General features: G+C 42.7%; 1 long non-coding RNA gene across 2 annotated transcripts; it reads right to left on the bottom strand.

Moving 5' to 3' along the window:
* Positions 1–5,199: 5,199 nt before the first annotated feature.
* LOC144300330 (uncharacterized) lies at positions 5,200–14,608 on the bottom strand. Of its 2 annotated transcripts, none has more exons than XR_013366906.1 (5): positions 14,303–14,608; positions 13,402–13,522; positions 12,247–12,346; positions 6,263–7,078; positions 5,200–5,944 (listed from the first exon to the last, which is right to left on the bottom strand). It is a non-coding gene; the product is annotated as an uncharacterized LOC144300330 (long non-coding RNA). The 2 variants fall into 2 exon arrangements; XR_013366907.1 differs by having other exon boundaries at positions 6,263–6,415.
* Positions 14,609–14,959: the final 351 nt, after the last annotated feature.

Genomic DNA, 14,959 nt, shown 5'->3' with positions numbered 1-14,959 from the left:
AGTATCTTCTTTTCCATCCACCCTAGACACAGGCCAGTGCCACCTTCAACTTTCTAGAGCATCTTGTTATCTGACATGAGACTATTCAGAAAACTCTAGATGCCTGCTAGAGGGGCTTTCAAGGTCTTCCATAGTCAGACTATCTAACCCCCAAAGTCTCCTGCCCCATCACCTTGCATTGATGCTCTGCACACCCGGATTGGCTTCATGCCTGTTCTCACTTTTGCTTTTTCTCTTCAAGACCCTCCTCCTCCCCCACTCCGCTGGTTTGCCCTTTCACTCCTGTGTGCAGAATTGAGCTCCTTCTCGGAAAGTTTGGCTCAGTCTGACCTGTTTTCTGAAATCTTCCTGAGTGTGTCACCTCCCTGAGACTCCTGTGGTGGTTGCTTTACCTGGATTCGCTACGTGTAATAGACCAGATGTCTTGGTCGTGCCTCACCCCCAGATTCGTTGCTGAAACCCTACCTTCAGTGTGATGGGATCTTTGGGAGGTACCTGTGTTTAGATTAAGTCATGAGGGTGAGTCCATAATGGGTTAATGCTCTTAGAAGGAGGGAGGGTGGGAGAGAGAGATCTTTTTTTCTCCATAGGCATGCATGGAGGAAAGTCCATGTAGGGATGCGGAGAGAAGTATTGTCTACAAGCCAGGAAGCTGGCTGTCACCAGGGACCGAATTTGCTGGCACCTTGATCTTGAACTTCCACCCTGTGAATCTATGAGAAATAAATATTGTTGTCTAAGCCATCCAGTCTACAGCATGGTGTTATAACCCCCAGAGCTGACTGAGATGCTACAGCTATAGCCTATTTGACCATCAAGTCTACCACCTTCCTCTATGCTCGCCTTTTCTAGTCACCCTGGGGTCCTGGCTGTTAATGGAACATACAGAGCGACTTTCGGCAGGAGGGAGGGCTTTTGTGCTCAGGATTCCCTTTACCTGGGACCCTCCTCCTCAGGGTATGCATATGATTTGCTCCCGTGCTGCCTTTTCAGGTTTCTGCCCAACCTTGCCCCTCACCATTTTTGCTAAAATAGCAAATTCTATGAACATCTCTCCCCTTATATTGCTCTCCGTTTCTTTACAGCACTTTCAGCATTTGACAGTAGATTAGCATCTGTTTGTTCCTCTATCGTACATCTCCTGCACTGGAAGGGGGGCTCCATGCAGGCAAGGGTTTTGCCTACTTTGCATGTTATTCCATCCCCTGGCCTTAAGTAAAGTCTGGCACGTAGTGACGCTCAATGAATGACTCTTCATGCTTGTCTAGTTTTTCCAGAGTCAGAAAACCTCTTAAGAGCATGGAGGTCTTACCACTCTTTCTATAACCAGCACCAGGCAGGGATCCCATCACCTTGGCTGTCACCACCCACTCAACTGAAACTACCCCCACTAAGGTCACCGTGGTAGAAGAGACACAGTCTAGTCCCATTTCCCGGCCTCATGATAGACTTTGTAGCCCTGTACATTGTCGAACATTCTACTTTTCAACTCTCTCCCCGTCCCTGGCCTCTAAAACTCTGGTGTTTTCCTCTCTCTACCTGTTCCTGGGCATTCATCCCCTGTTCCCCCTTCCTGTCCTCCAGGGTTCTCTGCATACACTTCTGGCTCAAGATCTTATCCTCTTGAGTGATTTGAAGAGCAGTTGATCATTCACAGATTTCATATTGGCAAATTCACTTTCTTGCTAAAATGTATTTATCACCCCCAAATTCATACTTGTGGTGCTCTCAGGGTTAATCACAGACATGCACAGCGGAGTGGCAAAAAATGTGAGTCATCCACATCCCTGCCTACGTTTCCAGCTGAGGCTGAACAAGGCCACACTCTGTCTTCTCATTCCAGTTCTTGCACTGGAGGCAAGTGTCCTTTTCACATTCTATTTAGTGCCATACTTTTTTTTGGCAATTTCTCTGTTTCTAATGGCCCCAAGCACAGCGCTGAGTGCTGAAGTTCTGTCCAGTGTTTCTAGAACAAGAAGACTGTGATGTGCGTTATAGAGAAAATGCATGTGTTAGATACATTTCATTGAGGCATGAGTCCTAGGGCTGTTGGCCGCTTAATATTAATAAATTATCAATGTATATTAAATAAGGTGTCTCTACCAGAAACACACATAAAACAAGGTTATGCATTGATTGGTTGGCCAAATTAGGACAAGAGGCTCGAAGGAACCTAACCGTGTGTTACCCCTAGGAGCAGTGTCTCAGTATTTGCCAATTTTGAGTTCACAGTGACTTTATAGATCATAATAAATAACCAGGGAAAATGACTAGCACCTTCTTTCTTTACTTATTCTGTGACAGCTCCTGAAGCCATATCTTCCATCAAAGTAGTTTCTCTATTTCCATCTGCTTCCTCGTTTCTATCTTTTCTTTGCCTCGTTCTGGCATTGGGTTACAGCTCTGGAACAATGCATCTGGCCGTGGCATCTCTCTGTTTTCATCTTGGTGTGGCTCTCATTTTGCCTAGGATTGTCCAACCACCACGGCATAGAACATCACCTCCAAGTGATGCATCCAACCTACTCTGCCAGAAATCTGATCCACCACCCCCCCCCGTTCCAACTGGATGGACTTCTCACCCTGCCTCAAACACCACATGTCTCTGTGTCTCTCCACCTTTATTCATGCTCTTTTTTTTTTTTCCTTTTTACCCTTGAAGATCCTTTGACTTTTCCTAGTGTGCAAAGCTTTTAACCACCCATTAAGAAGCCATTCGGGTGTCACCTTCTCTGGAAAGCTCTCCCTATGCCATAGGCAGGTGGTTTTGCTTCCACTTCTAGCCTCTGAAACTTTGTTGCAAGATTTACTAGTTTTCTTGCACATCTGTCTCTTACTCTAGTCCAGGAAGTTTTCCAACACCAGCAAGGGATTCTCAGCAGACGCTCAGATTCTCAGATCTGATGCTATCGCCCTGCAGAGGAGAGTCGGATCCCACAGGTAAGGGCCCAGTCCAACAAGATGACCTTCTCTTGCCATTAAATCAGTTAAACAAAGAGGCTTGATGCTGTTGTGGCCCCTGTAAGCAAATCAACACCTAAGCCTACAAATGCTTCAGGGTCATGAAATTGAAACCTAAGGACAACCAATTACCAGCAGCCAGCTAAGCTTTAAGCTATAGCCCATCAAGTAATTCCCTTTCTTTGCTTCCACACCTTCTCTGTGTAAGTCTTCCCTCTAGCTCCTGTTGGTGAGTGCTTCTGATTGCTCTAGTTTGGCGCTGCCCAGTTGGGATTAATTTTTGTCCAAATAAGCTCTTACATTTTTATTTATTTTTTATTATTTTATTTTATTTATTTTTTCTTAATTTTTTAAAATTTATTTATGATAGTCACACAGAGAGAGAGAGAGAGGCAGAGACATAGGCAGAGGGAGAAGCAGGCTCCATGCACTGGGAGCCCGACGTGGGATTCGATCCTGGGTCTCCAGGATCACGCCCTGGGCCAAAGGCAGGCGCCAAGCCGCTGTGCCACCCAGGGATCCCAGCTCTTACATTTTTAAATACTCAGTTTCTCTTTTAACACCTCCCCACACTTCAGATGCCAACTGCAGGTTGTCACCTGTGCTTCTGACCAACACACTATAACCTCAGATTCAAATAATTTGCCAGAGTGACTCACAGAACTCAGGGAAAACAACTTACTTACTTACTTATGTGGCAGTGCCTGAGTAGCTCAGTGGGTTAAGGGTCTGGCTCTTGATTTCAGCTCAGGTCATGATCTTGGAGTCCTGGGATCGAGCCCCACGTTGGACTCTGTGCTCAGTGGGAGTTGTGCTTCAGGATTCTCTTTCTCCTTCTGCCCACTCCCTGCCACCCCACCTCTCTCTCTCTCTTAAATAAATCTTTAAAAAAAAAACCCTTACTTACTAGACTAAGGGCTTATTATAAAGGGATATACCTCAGGAATAGCAGATGGAAGCGATGCATGGGACAAGGAATGTGGGAAGGGGCACACAGCTTCCATGCCCTCTCCGGGCACACTACTTTCCTAGTACCTCCATATGTTCACCAACCCAGAAGCTCTCCAAATCCCCTCCTTTGGGTTTTATGGAAGCTCCATTACATAGGTATGATTAATTAAATCACTGGTCATTGGCAATTGATTCCATCTCCAGTTCCTCTTCCCTCCCTTGGAGTTGGGAGGGCTGGGAGCAGACGAGCTGTGGGACGACACGGGTGTTGGGATGGAACTGAGAGTCCCAATCTCCTAATCACGGTTGGTTCCTCTGGCAAAGCAGCCCCCGTGCTTGGCAGACTTCCAGAAGTCATCTTATTAACATAAACTCAGGTGTGCTTGGATGGGGCTCGGTGTGAATAAAAAGTCACTTTTTTCACCTTGCTGGCTCTGCAACTATTTCAGGAACTAGAGACAAGAGACCAAATATTATAGCAAGCGATGCCCTTGTGGTTCTTATATAGGAAACAACTAGGGCTTTAGGAGCTTTGCGCCAGCCACAGTGGGCGAAGACCCAATCTATAGTTGTTATTATCACAATTTCAACTCCAACAAGTCCTCTTAGGCAAGGGCCAGATGATTCTTTTTCTCATATGGGCATCTAGAACCGACATCAAACACCTGTCAAGCGTGTAACAACGTTTATTGAACCAACTGAAAGAAAGAACATTTGTGAGTGATGCTGGGATGTGTACCTGCGCGAAGAAGACATTTCTTTGGCTCTTGGTAAGAACATCCTATTTCTAAATGATCATTAAATGATGTAATTGCTATTATTTCTCTTCATCTTTGCCCTCAAAATTGGTCACACATAAAATACTCTGAGAGTTCACCTAATGGGATTACAACCATCAGAAAAGCCTCACCATGAAAATTGATTCTATTAACGTCCTTCTATTGAACGTGGTTGTTGAGTGAATAGAGGTATGAAGAAAAAAGAATCAACTGATTGAAAGAATGTGTGGCCCTAGTTTAAAAATGGTGAATTATGTATTTGGCTTTAGAATATCTTGACTATAGACTCCTTCTCTTAAGCTCCTTAAACCTCAGTTTCTTCAACCCCAAAATTGGATAGTAATCCCCAGATCTGAGGCCTAGAGGGTGAATTTAATGCCACAGTGCCTAAGAATCCTCTCTTGAACAACAACAACAACAACAACAACAACAAGCCAGAAATAATTATTTCTGCATTTCGATTTATTTATAAAGGACATTTCTACCCTGCCTGAGATCAAGACCCTTATCTCCACCCGAATACCACGGTAGTGTCTTCCCAACTTGGCTCAGAAAAACAATTCTGCCAAAAAGGCATAGTCTGTGTTTTGTTTTGCAGGAATCTCTATAAGCAGAACGGTTCGTAGACGTTTTACACAATGACAAATAGTTATTCGCAGACAGATGCCGGCCATGTGTTTTCCAAGATCAATGAAAAATGCCAGCAAATGGGAAGTTGGAGGGAGGGCAGAACAGATATTTCCTGAAGCAGCACACCTCCCAGTTGGAAACCTCAGAATCTTTCTGAGTTTCTGCAGCAGGGCGGGGGAGCCTGCCAAGGCCGTGGGTGTGGTTGTGCGCAGCTGACTGCGGCATAACTCAATTAGGGAATTCTCAGTGGCTGGGCATCTGGGTTCTAAAATGGTTGTTTATGTTCTCCAGATGGTCATGGACAGTAGAAAGGATGCATTTAAAAGGAAGGAATACAGAAGGGGATAAAAAAAAAAAAAAGAGTTAGAAAAGTAGCTAAGCTGTTTTTTGTCTTTTCTTTATTGTCATCTGATTTTGCGGGGAGGGTAATAAAGCAACTGTTCCAGAGGAAAAAAATGCTCTCCTCTCTTCGAAAGGGGACCAGACACCTTGAATGGTTCCCTCATCATAAGGGAAGCTCTCCTTGCACAGACACCTGCCCCATGGAGAAGGGACACAGGGACGCGATGCCCGTTGGAGTGGCAAAATGCGTGGGTTGCACAACTGTAGGAGCCAACGTGTATCTGAACATGGATGATAAAGGGAAAAACAAAACATATTGAAGATAAGAAAAATCCAATAAGAGAGGATTGTAATGAGAGGTCGCGGAGTCATCGTTGGAGGGCAAGTGGAACAAAACTGAACAACAGAACCCCAGGGCTCCCGGTGGCAGTTCTGGGAGCTCCTCATTCCAGACTCAACACCTGTGATGCTGAGAGTCAGAGGCCCTCACAGTTGGGATGTTCGAAGTGAGTCGCCCTATGCCAGGAAAGGCATTTCTCTGCAGAAAACCAGTGTGACTCTTGGAGGAAAATTGATTCCCCTCCACAAGCGGAGTTTACCTAAGAGGCCGCGTTGAATGGTGGCAGCTGAGCCACGTCCCCTCAGGAGTCCAGTCCCCAGATAAATGCTGTTCCTTTTGACCGCATAGTTCATCCCTTCGTTCAGCAAATCCTCAGTGCCCTGCGGCTGTGTGCCAGGCACTGTTCTAGGTCCTGGGGACCAAGACAGACAACATTCTCAGTCTCGGGGAACTTTCCTTCCAGTCTAACCAGGGTGATAACAGCTCCTCAACCCTGAATGCTTGGCTCTCTACTGAGGTGTTTTCTCGGATTTTCTCTTTTAAGTGCTATCATGATCATTCCAACATTGAGAAAATGAGCTAAAAAGAGGTTAAGGAGCTTTCCTATGGTACTGCAGGCCTGTCTGGCTTTGAAGCTGTATTCCTCCCCATATCTACTGCCCTAGAGAAATCTAGGGCATTTCTTCACATTCTGTGATTTTTTTAATATTACGGTGATGGGTAGGGCGCATAATGCTGCTCAACGTTATGATGAGACACACGACTGCCACCACCGTGACCCTGACTACTTCTTACCTCTTGGTTAAAGCTACTTCTATAGCCTCTCAAACCCCAGGAGGGTAAGGAAGAGGTTCAGCTCTACTCATCGCTCCTGATCGTCCTGAGAGGAGATGGGTTCAACTGGCTGCGCTTCGTTCTGTGAATTTTTCTCCACGGGATCCATTCATTATGATGAAGGCTCCTCTAGGATATGACCATGCCTCATCCTCGTTCTCATTTTCTGTAAATACTTACGCAAGGCCGGTCACTGCCAGTTGCCCTACTACCAGGTGCTTGACATATGACAGTGACCAAGCTAGACATTTAATGATTTAAAACATTTTCATCAGCACAATGTGTACACATGGTTTAAAAAGCTAAACAACACTACAAAGTTATCAATAAAGTCTACAGGTTCCCCCACCCATCGTGCAGGAGCGCCACCCAGACCCCTTCCGGCCAGCAGCTAGGTTTGTCTTTCTCAGCTTTTGGCATTTACACACTCTTGTATTTCTAAATAATGTGTGTCTATTACTGTCTTTGTTTTACATGGTTATTACGGAATCCTAGACTTAATTTTCTCAGATTAGCCAACCTGCTTCCCCATCCTCCCAATACAGTGATATTATGATTTTGATTAAATCATTATCCATTGTTTATTATTCAGTATTATGTCTATGCAAATATTATTCATAAATGAGCACGGTGACATGATTATGTTTTCTTTCTTATTTTTTTTTATTGTTACCAAGGTTAATAATGTCTCCATTTGCCATTATTCTTCCCATACTTTTCATTAGCCTCGAAGCATCATTTCCTTTAATATTAGGACACTTGTGGTCACATTTTTTTTCTTTAAGAGAAATCCTTCCTTGAACGATTCTTTCATGTGAACTACCCAGATAATTTTACATTTTTTCTTTGATGCTTTTCTTTGATACTTGGAACTCTCTTTCCTTCTGAGTTTCTTTGCCTGTTTCTTAGACTTACACGTTTCACCTTCTTGATTTTACTTCCTTGTTCAAAATAGCACATCATTCAGTAGTTTAGTCAGATTAAAAAGAGAGCAAGATAGTCAAGGTGTGGGGACAGCCCCAAATCCCAACTCCTACAGTGGCATGAATGAGTGGTTTCTGTGGCTTCTCTCTTCACTACAGATACCCTTTCTTTCTGTCCAGTTTTGGATTCTTTCTCTCTGTGTGTGTTTCTGATTTCTTTTTATTCCCATATTTTGATGACAGTTTTCACTCTGTGGGAGGTGGACACAATTTTTTCCATATTGCACGTCTACAAATGCCTTAATTCTGCCCTGATACTTGACTGAATAGTTGACTAAGTACAGAATTTTAGGTTAGAAATCATTTTACTTTGGACTTTTGAAAGTATGACTCTATTGATTTCTTATTTCCGGTAGGCAGTCAGATTACTATTTCTTTATATGATTTTTCGTTTGATAAGTTTATAGAACCTTCTCTTTGTTCCCAAAGTTCTGAACTTTTACAGTGATTTGCCTCAGTATGGATCTATTTTCATTGTATTTTGTTGGGTCCTCCAAGGGCCGTTTCACTCTAGAAGTATATGGTTTGCAGTTGTGGAGAAATTATCCTGCATTTTATTCTTTGATGATATTTCTCCCCAATTTTCTTTGTGCTTCATTCTGAAAGCCCATTATTTGGATGCCAGCCCTCTTGAAATAATATTCATAGCTTCTGTCTCCTGTTCTCAACCTCTTTGAAGTTTTCAATTTACTTTTGTGACAATTACTCCTACATTTCCTTTCAGCCCTCTATTGAATTTTAGGAGTTTTTTTTTTTTTTTCCTATGAAATTGATAAATTCTAAAAGTTTCCACTCCCCCTCCCAAGTTCTTTCTTATAGCATCCACTTCTTGTTTCAAGGATAAAATATATTCTCTTACCTCTCAGAGGGTATCAGTTGTTATTATTCTTGGCTTTTTTCTTCCTGCAGAGTTTCTGTTTTCTCCAAGTTGCTTTTTTGTTTGTTTCCTTTTTTGTTTGTTTGTTTGTTTTAGTCTCTAGCCACCAAATTAGAAGTTGCTTTCAGATATCTGGTTATTCTTGACTGTCTGCTCATGACTAAGAATGGAGCATTACCGAGCCGTCTGGAAGGCCCAAGGACATGAGGATTGCTATCTGACTTTGAGCTTTATTTCCAGATAATGTGGAAATATCAGTTCCACATTATCTGGTTGCTTAAAGACAACCAGAGTTGTCTTTAAGAATTGCTTGAAGAATTCACAGCGTCAGTATCTTTATGTCCTTCTGTGTAGGGGCAGGGGTGTCCGTTAGAACCTCCAGAGAAGGTTTCTGCTTAGAGAGCCAAAGTCTAGATGCAAAGGACCTGACAACCAAGCAGAGGAAGGGGGCTGAGGGCTTCTTCACTTAGTGTCCAGCACTTATACGGACACTTACTTTCTCTCTTTTCAGAGAGGCCCTCATCTGCTACATTCTGACAAAGACCCTCCGGAAGCTCCCTCCAGGGAGGAAATTCCAGTCTTTTGGTGGGGGTGGCCGTCTTGTAAGAGCAGAGTAAAGAAGGAGCTAACGATTTCTCTAAAGCTTTTGGCAATCTTCAAAGGGACAGACAGTTTTTTTTGTCTTTCTGGCTCCCTTTCCTTGCCACTTCCAGGCCCCAGTGGAGAGGTGGTCCAAGAGGACTGACCCAGCTCACTAAAGAACAATGAACACTCAGGCTGCTTCAGCAGCGAGTCTGGAGGCTGCAAGCCACACTCCAGGGCCAAGACACTTCTTTGTTACATAGAAAAAGAGATGTCTTCTCTGTCTCAATAGTCAAGCCTGTGACTATGTGTTCATGCCCCACTTGAAAGATCAATGGGCACTCGGAGGACCTTGTGGATGTTGGCTTGTTCTGACTTCCCCACTGTCAGGTAGGGATGTGGCGTTCTGCTGGTCTACATGCTCTCTGGCTTCCCACGTTGTACTGCTCATATCTTCTCTCTGGGACCCTGCATTTTTGTGACTTATGTCTACGTATAGAAAAAATTCCTTGGGATCCCTGGGTGGCGCAGCGGTTTGGCGCCTGCCTTTGGCCCAGGGCGCGATCCTGGAGACCCGGGATCGAATCCCACGTCGGGCTCCCGGTGCATGGAGCCTGCTTCTCCCTCTGCCTGTGTCTCTGCCTCTCTCTCTCTCTCTCTCTGTGACTATCATAAAAAAAAAAAAAAAAAAAAATTCCTTGCCGTGGTTTGAATGAGATTGGGCGTATGTATTTTTCAAACCCAGGACTGGGCATTTTTCCTCTCAACACTGCATCTCCAGCACCTAGCATAGTGCCTGGTACACAGTTGGTGCTCGATTTGTGTTGACGCCAACCCATATATGATCTATAATACGATCTCACCACCTATCCTAGCTATCTACGCATTATTGTTGTTAGCCACATGCAGTGAAATACTGTATCTTCAAGGGCTGTGTAGTTTGATTATACAACGAATGATGAAGGTGGAGGTGATAGCAATCTCTTCTTTCTTTCTCTTCTGAACTAGAACTTATGTGCCTGGCTTTATACTATTTGCTTTCTATATGTCATCTCTAATATTTGTTAGAAATTTGTACCATTCCTACTTTATTTTCTTTTCCCCCTCATTCTCTAGTCTCATTGTCTCTCTTGCCAATCTCAGGTACAAGTTTTGTTTTTATTTGTTTGTTTTTCTTTTTAAAGAACAAGCCACATTAGAGGTCTTGATTTTTTCCTAAGACACGTAACTTTCCCATGTGTAGATGTGGGTAATGAGGCAAAGTCAGCTGTTAAATAACTAGAGTTAGACATCCTCTAATTGTATTTCTTCACTAAAAAAGACAACAAACAAAAACCACGATTTCTCTGGTATGCTTGAAGCATTAAAAAAAATGCTTGAGGCGTGGAGCCTCATTGGGAAGTGGGAGATATTAATCAAAATGTTAAGTTCTCGTTTGAGACACAAACTCACATTGATTCAACTTCTATTTAAAATAAACCTAGCCCTAAACCAAATTTTATTTGCAGAAAATATACGGGTATTTACAAGGTTTCTGGCAGTCTAAATAGGAAAAAAGTAGAAAGGAGAACACCGAGTTCACAAAAACCTACACTATAAAATAAACACACATGTGCATCCATATGGAGCAACTATGGGGTTCTAGAGCAGTGCAAAATGCACACCACTTTCCTATGCTGCCTGGGTCGATTATAGCTGACAGAGGCAGATTTCTGGATTCAGGGGGAAAGTGTCTGCTCTGCTTGGAAGCTTTCCTCCCCACAACGCAGCTGCATTAGTATTCATTTCTTAAGTTCCCAGGTGAATAGTGTCGTGGTAATTACATTTTTGTGTAATCTTAGCAAAACTGAAAGAGCAATATACTCAGTTCAAATACAATGGGAAAATGCTAGGCTTTGTGATAGCATGGGTCTTTGTTCCTCTTCAGAAGCACTTTCATCCCCTGCATCAGAAGAGGGAGGTGAGATCCCAGCACAGTACATCTGCTGTTCCTAGAGGTGTTTGAGAAGGGGTCATGCTCTTACTGTATGAGTCCCTCTTCAAACCCAAGCAATAGCACCTCCACGCTTCCTCCATACACCATTCCTAAATTACTCTGCTCGGGTTGTGCAGATGGATATTGTTGTGTGGCTTCCGTAAGATCAAAAGGAAGCTCAGACCAACCCAAGCAGGTTGCCTCTGCCCTTCAATATGTAAAAAGCATAACCCAACAAAACAGGTGCCTGTGTTAATTGCTACTCCCAAGGGGGTGAGCTGGGGGCAAGAAAATGAGCTGAGCTTTAAAACTCTAGTCAGAGCAAAGACCTTGAGAGACAAGGTTAGCCAAGAAAGAAAGAAAAAAAAATTATCCAGTTAAAAACCTCACCAGTTGAATGGGATGACAGATGAATGATGGATGCAGGTGGGAAAATGGGATTCCCTTCAAAGAAAAGAGTGTGATATGCAAGGCAATGAGGAAACTTGATGTCCTGGTACATGTGCACAGGGAGCAGAGAATGCCTGTCTTGTGTGCTCATTGTATTGTCAGAAGCTGCTGGAAAAAACCCTCTAGGGAGCTGCTATGAAAGAAGGCAGAACCAAGAGCAGTTTCCCATTTTGGTATAAATTTAGAGAAATTGTAATTGCAATTGTGCTTAAGGTCAAGTTTTTACGAAAGGGAGAACAAAATAGGTAAAACTCTGAAGAACTCTTTTGAGCCCCGACATGTTAAGACCCTGCACCCCTGTTAACTAGTGGTGGGGCGATTGTTGATCTCATTGAGCCTTAATTATTAAACCTGTAAAGTAGGAATAACAATAATCTCTTTTTTATTCTGTCCTAAGGAGTAACGATATTGGCTTTGAAGTACCTAGTGCCTAGAATGATCGGGAACACGAGCAGCCTCTGGGAATGGTAGAAACCATTTGGGTGCTAGAAATAATAAGAAAAGTATAAAATCTTTGACGAGGTCTTCAAAATATATCTTACCTTGAACAGCCAAAGACTCAAATGAGTTCTATTGATCTTTAAGATGAAAGCATGAGTCTCTGTATAGGGATGGGGGAAAGGTGAACATGGTCAAGGATATCTGAAAAACAAACAAAGAAACATAAACAAAAGCACAGAGAAACCACAACAAAGACCTAAAGCAGTCTAATAAGCCAAAGCTAGAGCCAGTGTCCAAACAACACGGACACACACTCTTTCTGATTTAAACAAATACATTTATAAGAATTAGGAAGCTAGTAGAGCCATTCCTCTGACTCAAATGTTCGCTCTTTCTTAAAGGATTTTTTTAAAAGATTTTTATTTATTTATTAATGAGAGACACAGAGAGGGAGAGATTGAGAGAGAGAGAGAGAGAGAGAGGCAGAGACACAAGCAGAGGGAGAAGCAGGCCCCTCTGGGTCCCCAGGATCATGCCCTGGACTGAAGGCGATGCTAAACCACTGAGCCACAGGGGTTGCCCAAATGTTCACTCTTCCAAATGCAATTACTTAGTCTCCTACTTAGTCTCCTACTCTAATACTTAACTGAGTGCTTGGCACTTTATGTGTTTGTGAAGGAAGGAAGGAAGATGTGAATGAATGAATGGACTCCAACAGTTGTTCATGTTACTAGATCCACTTTCCAGAATCATTATTATCCCATGGCCATGCCCTTGCTCTAGAACCACGTGCTGTCTCTCTCCCGGGTTGCACAAGTATCCCCCCGTAGTCACTGATGGCCAGTTATGACATGGTCCCAAGTTTCAGTGTGAGAGAAAACCTTCTCAGAACATTTAGAAAAGAGATCAAATTGTGTCATTAGAATCATTTTTTTCTTTACTATCGTCCTTCTTAAAGCAAATTATTTCTAAATTCGCAGCCATGCATTTCATAACCACTCGGCTGTTGGCTCAGTTTTCTCCTCTCCAGCCCATACTTTGTCCTCCTTCTCCTTAATGTACAAACCTGACTGTCAGTAGAACCAGCTGAATAAGAAGCTGTCAGGAATTTCCACAAATAATTAAAGCATAAAAATAAATAATAAATGACGAGTGTGGGAGAATGTTCCTTTTCTTTCTGCAATACACTCGGTGAAGAAAGAATACTGGAGATCCGAGATAATCAAAGCCCACTCACTGCTGGTTTTCACACTTACATTAATTCTTCTTCTTCTTCTTCTTTTTTTTTTTCCTGCTGAAGTATTTATTGTCCTAAGAACAGTAACATTTTCATCTCACCAGTGTATCTGAAGAGACGTTGTAGGTTGATTGTATTGCCTTTAAAGGAAGAATGAGGTGTATTTGTTAAAGTAATTAAAATTTAGTTTTAGAAATAAAAAAAAAATCTATGCCATGAATATTCTGGCTCAACGCTGGACAGTGTGTCTCTCCTTCTGTCATTCTCCCTCTGTCAGAAACATCTTTGCATCTTCTCTCCTGTCTTACATGTATTTGTCATTCACAAAAATAGAGGAAAAAATACATGGAATGGAAAAGGTAGGATGGGGTAGCATTAGCTTTGTTTCCAAACAGAACTTTGAAGCTAGCTGCCTGTTTTTTAGAGTCATTTTTAGCTCCAAGCTCCAGACTAGGGTCACTAATATCTTTTGGGGAAGCCCGCTCTGGTTGCCAGTTTGGATACTCCCATGGGAGACAGAGAAGGGAGGTGGTCATATGACGTCTAGAGAAACGAGCTAGCTCCCCAATTAAAATGACAAAAAGTTAGATATATATATATATATATATTTTTTTTTTTTTTTCTGTTGCTTCTTTATTTGCCTTGTTCTTTTGTACTGGAAAATGCATGAGGGTTGTGATCATATTCATCTTGTTCATTAGTGTATTCCTAATGGCTATGAAGTAGAGGGTACTTAATATATACTTGCTGGATGACTGGCGATAACTAATATTTCTTCATCAATTATTTTGTGCCAGGCATGGGTGTAGGAACTTTGCACTAGTAGCCTAGTCAGTCCTTTTGTGGTCACTACTGCAGCTGTTCACACTCTCAGCACGAGATGATGATCCAGAGATGAGGCGCAGAGGTGGGTGATTTACCGAGGTCAATGGCTGGTACACGTGGTGTGTTGGGATTCACACTCAGGCAGGCTGGCTCCAGAACCTGTTAATAAATATCTGTTGGCTGAGTAGAATAATATGAAGGTCATATAACAGTGGAGAGTCACTTGCTTCTACCTTGGTGGTTAAGCAGGGAGAGAGGGAAGGCCTCATGATTTTTATGCTCCCTTGACAGAATCAACAATCTAGATCAACTCAAAGTTCCGATCACAGGGGGAATATTTGGTCCCAAAGTGACTTAGTCTATTTCATACTATCTACATGAGGTTTGTTCAGTCAGACCTTGGGAATTCTTGCCCAAGTATTGGAGCTGTGCTCCGAACTGTGAGGTCATAGACCCATTAGATTGTAAATAGTTTGAGGATAGAATAATGAATGAATTAGTTCACTTAATCTTTTTTGAGTCTCTACAGTACATTGCTAGTGAAGGGAAGTGTGTATTATGCATTTTCTTTCTTTAATAGTCTAACAAAGCACTCTGAGAGTACACACAAGAATAATACCCTGTAAGTTTATTAGTGAACAAATCCAATGTGGGAGAGTGTCTAGGAAGAGGGAGAAGGTTGGCGGTAGAAGATGATGAGTTCATATTGTATAAAGGTAAACTCTGAGGCTTAAAAAGATTTATGGAGACGT

This window comes from Canis aureus, chromosome 28 (genome assembly GCF_053574225.1).
Source record: "Canis aureus isolate CA01 chromosome 28, VMU_Caureus_v.1.0, whole genome shotgun sequence".
Lineage (NCBI taxonomy): Eukaryota > Metazoa > Chordata > Mammalia > Carnivora > Canidae > Canis > Canis aureus.
The sequence above is the reverse complement of the archived record's forward strand: the minus strand, read 5'-3'. Positions and strand labels throughout refer to the sequence as shown.